Raw genomic sequence first — 5,359 nt, forward strand, 5'->3', positions numbered from 1 at the left:
CTATATATAATACTCAGCTTTTACATGTGCCTGTGTTATTCTGATCTTTCTGTACTAATAACACACTCTAAACTCTTCAAATATATTTTAGTCAATAAAGAATTTTAATCTTGCTGAGGCCAGAGCTAAGGTTGTGTGGATGAGTATAATTGTGAGAATCTAGATATGTGTGGTGTTGGGGCTGTATGTTGGAACTATAAAGGAGAAGGTGAGTATAAAGGTGTCTGAGAGGTAAATTAAGTGAATTAGGGATGACATGGGTGTCACAGCTGAGGACAACTGCACCTATATTTCCCCCTCGTGGTCCAGTAAGGGCACCTGATCTAGGTTCCCAGCTCCTCAGCCATCACCTCTCGGGTGGAGACCTGCATCTCTCTCCCGCCTCACTAGGGTGACCAGATGTCCCAATTTTATAGGGACAGTCGCGATATTTGGGGCTTTTTCTTATATAGAGGCCTATTATCCCCCCACCCCCTGTCCCAATTTTTCACACTTGCTGTCTAGTCACCCTACTCCTCACTGGGTTGTTTTTTTCCAGGTTGCACAGTTCCCTGCCTATATTGTGAATTCCCCAATAAGCTAGATGGCCCAAACAGCCAGTGTCTCCATTTTGCTTTCTCTCCCGAAGCTACAAACAGCATAACTGCTCACAATTATAAGTTACCACATGGCCCATTCAAAGCAAGCACTTTTATTCTTAAGGTGAAAGCCTCACAGAGAAAATATATTAAAAATAATAAAATGATGCATGCTAATAAGCTTACCAGAAATCACCCCCAACTCCCACAATGGATCTGGTAGGTGGTCAGTCCTTCAAGCTCCACACAAGTTTTTCTTCTGTGGGTTCCAAGTTCATAATCACTTTTTGCTCACAACTAGAACCCATATATGTAGATTAGCCTTTCCTTTATAGAGATTGGGTCTGGAATCTTCAGAGACCATGAATATGTAATCAGTTAGACAATGGTGCTCTCCTCAGGGCATAGCTTCAAAAGGTAGGATCCAACTGTGGGAATTTGCGTTCCCTTCCTCCCAGGCATTTGCTAGGAAACCCACTGAACTTTGTGAGTTCCTTCTTGTCTGGTTCATTGTTTAAAATAGTCCTTTGAATCTCATAACACTTCTTGGCGTTACATACAATCCCACAATAACACATAAACTTTGCATTTATAGTTCAATGGATTCCAAAGCTATTGAAACTTAATTCAATACGATCTCTTAAAGATATTGCAGGAAACTGCTGTATCTGTCTCACTGGGTATTAAGGAAATGAGATTTTCAATATTTTTTGGAAAAAGTGTTTTAAGAAATACAGTTTAGAAACCTTAACTTTAAGTTAACAAAGGAGTTTTTTGGTGGGGAGGGTGTATAAAACTATTAATATTGTGAATGTGCATGCAAATTCATTATGCATTTTGGATTTGGGTACAGACTGTCTACTTCAAACTCTTGCTGGTTGTTAATGTTTTACATGTTTGTTTGTAGTTTTCATGTTTGATATGGCAAAAGTCTGAAATCAATACATTGACTTTTTGCCACATATTACTGAACTACTTACATATCAGTCTCTTAAGCCTTTTTGTCTCCTTCATTTGGAATCTGAAGCTCTTATATACATTTCACAACTGTAATACATAATGCTGGAGCCAATAACAGAATATCTGATCAGGAAAGCTCTTTGGGTGAATTCTCTGAATCCTATTTCAAGCACAGGCGATGACTTTCCATTTTGTCGAGGGGGTGCTCAACCAGCATCAGCTGTGCCCCAGGCCCTGCCCCCACTCCATCCCTTCCCTCAAGGCCACACCCCTGCCCTTCACCCCACCTCTTCCCACCCCTGCTCCAGGAGGAAGGAGGGACAGGCTCATCCGTAGATTTCCTCATAGAAGTGGCTGTCGTTCCATCTCCAGACTCAGCAGATTCTGTGGTTTCTGCCCCCTTCTGCCCATGAGTGGAAGGCAATGGGAGAATCTCTGAGGGAGATATTTACAAATTTTTTCCTCTCTTTTAAGAAATGCGAGCTGGGATTTCCCACAGGCATGGCTGCTCCTTATGATATGGGTGGTATTGTCAAAGAGCTCAACTGAACACTGCATTCAGCATTCCCCCTTTTTTATTAAAGGTCTGATGGAATGAAGGGGAATAGTTTTCCCCCAGCACTGAATAGGTTTGGGGTTGTTAGACTTTTTCAGAAGAATTCCATATTTTTCCTGGGTAGTTTCTGACTGACGTATTCCACCAAATGGGGAGCTGCATTTTACAGGTGACAATGAGAAACTTTGATAATCCTAATACAAAATGGCCTATTCCTGCTCTCATTATTCACATGTAATTTTGTTTGTGGTGTACGCCCAAGAATGAATTTAGCCTGGGCATGCACAGAAATAATGAGATCAGGCGGTGGGAACACAAATCTGATAAGAGTGCATGTGAGCACAGACTTAATATTGGGGGCAGGGCTAGTAAATGTATTGTAGGTAGGTGCTGGATACGTACAAACCTGATTTGATTTTGGTGGATGGAAAAGGTATGTGAATGCACATAAACCTGATTGATGGGATATGGGCAGGCTAATTACAAACTAACAGTTGGTGTGTGTTAAGGGGTGCGTGCAATCTTGCTTACTGGGGGAAAGGGCACCAATCTAGCCTCTTCCAACACAACCGTCTACTACATCAAACATCCAAATCGACAAATGTTTTTGGGGAAAAGTAACCAGGTAAAAAGTAGAATAGTGAAAGGTGGCAGAGTTCAGGTGTGGTGTGTGGTCTGTTTGAATGGAAACACCAATTATCATTCTGTAATGATTATTTTTAATATGGAATTACTGCGAACTGGGACACTGATTCATCAATGTATTTAAGCATGTTCCTAAATGGAAGCACTGACATCAAGGGGATGGCTCACATACTTTAAGTTAGTCATGTGCATAAGTACTCTCTGGAATTGGGGTTTTAAGGTTGAACAATTACAGGTTTTTTTTTTTTTAATTATTCTTTTCTTTCTTTTTGGTTCAATAGGCATTTAATTCAAATCATTACTACTATAGGTTGCCATTTTATATAAATTAATTATTTATTTGTAAGTAACAAATATCTATGATAAATAAATAGGAACAATAAATAAATAATACTGACATAAATATCCTGTTACAAATATCGTAAAAAGATCTGAAAATATTTTCACAGTGCATAGATAGAATAAATAGTAACAACAGCTTTTAAAATTCCACTGCATCTCATTTAAAATCATGTATAAAATATTACTTGATTTCGGTTAGTACTTCTAAAAATGTTGGTATTTAAATTTCTAAACTTCATTGTGAGTTTGTCCTATATTTGAAAACCCCATAATTCCACGTGGATTCTCCTGCTAGCCCTGAGGCTGAACTGCTTGTCTTTTATGAAATAATTGGTATTGCTTCACTTTCATCCTGGGAAACTGTAGGTCCTTTCTTCCTGGTCAGAGAGTTCCATTTTCCATCACAGCAACCAAATATGTATCCAGATGCCCAACTTGCTGATGAGTCTATGTTGGAATCTCTGAATGGAACTCCCACCTCAGGTAGTTTCGGAGAGATTTTTGCAAAAGCAGCAGGAAATATGTTGGAAGATTTCCTGGATTGCCACCTTGACATTCCCCTTCAGGGACACTCGAGGCTTGAAAACCTCTTGGGGCCATCTGAAACGTCTCTCTTCATTCTGACATTAGAGGAAAATTATGCACATCTTTTTTGTTTAAAAGTTTTTCCAGTTCACATTTGTTACGCTGTTATACTGTGGTTAAGCTGCATGTTACAGTTCAGAGATGAGATTTGATCAGAGAAGAGTTGAACCACAGAAATATATAGCAAACACATAATGTCAACAATGTTTAAGGTCTAACCCTTTCTTAATTTTCTTGTAACTTTTTTGCATCAATATCCTTCATTTTGCAATTTAAACTTTGAGTAAATCACAGCGTATTATCACATAAATTGTAATATGGGCAGTTGGAATTTCATTATGGAGTCTTAGAAGTCACTGTGGGAAGGATCAGTAGAGAGGAGGGAATCCACCACATGGTACAATTTCATCCAACTGTTTTAACCTCTGTAGTCACTGCATCCTCAGCTGGAATGAAATAATATTTGGTTGAAACACAAAGGGAAAAATAAATTTTCCATTGTATTAATGTCAATATCTTTTCTACACCTCATAATCTCACAAGTCTTATGCTATGTTCATATTTTTAAAAAATGTCTCTAGGAAACTTCTCAAGCTGTGGTATATGATGAGGACAGATTAATAAATAGCAACCCTGGTCTTAATAGAAACACACTACATATGTAGAAGTCAGAGTACTTTGGGGGTGGAGGGGAAGTATCATTATTTGATGACAAAAGTACTGGTGAGGTGGTTAAGGATTCAAAATATATGTGCTTCGTTGCATGGACTGCCAATTATGTAATACATAACAGCACATGATATGTGGGAGATTATGAAGAATCGCAAACCTAAATAAAAGTAGAAACACAGGAAAATAAATCCATGTAATTGCAAATCCATTTCCGGCACACAACAGGAAGAGCCTGAAGCTACTGCCATGGAAATCAGTTGCTATTTGGACACTGATCCTGTAGAAGAGGATCAGGCCCTATATAAGCAGAGTTATAAAATATCCACTATCTCTGTTCAGCTGTATAATTGACACTAATATTAATTCATTTACTCCAAGGAAAAGATTTGTACTGTACCTTAGTTACTAAGGCTTCTAGTGAGGCTGTTAATCAGTACAAAACATCTGGATATTTCCATGCAAATGATCTCCCAGGCACACAGGTTGTATTGCTTTTCTTTCAGGAAAGCATCTACCCCCTGAAAGTATTTTTTCACTCTCCGACTGGTGATCTGGAGGTCCTCACTTTCTGGGTTGGTTAAGTGCTTCTCCATCTGTGCTCTCATATGCCTCCAGCCTCTGAATTTGCTGGTAAAGTCCACTTTGGAACCTGACTATGGAAGTCCCATCCCAGGCACTTTGGGTGAGGTTTTTGCTAAAGATGTTGAAGATCTCTTGAATTGCCACCTTGGCATTCTCCTTTTGGGACACTGTGTGGGCTTGAAAGCTGCACTTTCATTTATGCATTTTGAGGGAAAATTTCTGCTCATTTTCTGCAGAAGCTCCAATCTCTCTTTGTTCATTTTGTCCTGCTAGAAGTTGTGAAAGTGAAATGAATTATATTAAAGAAATAGAATGAATTAAAGAATGCTGTATGTACCTTTAAGTAGAAATGAGAAATGCTGCAAGCCAGGGGGGCAGGAACGCAGACATTAACTGCTTAACTTGCCACTTAAGGGCAATTGGTGAAGCATTAGTCTTA

This window comes from Trachemys scripta, chromosome 6, assembly GCF_013100865.1.
Source record: "Trachemys scripta elegans isolate TJP31775 chromosome 6, CAS_Tse_1.0, whole genome shotgun sequence".
NCBI lineage: Eukaryota > Metazoa > Chordata > Testudines > Emydidae > Trachemys > Trachemys scripta.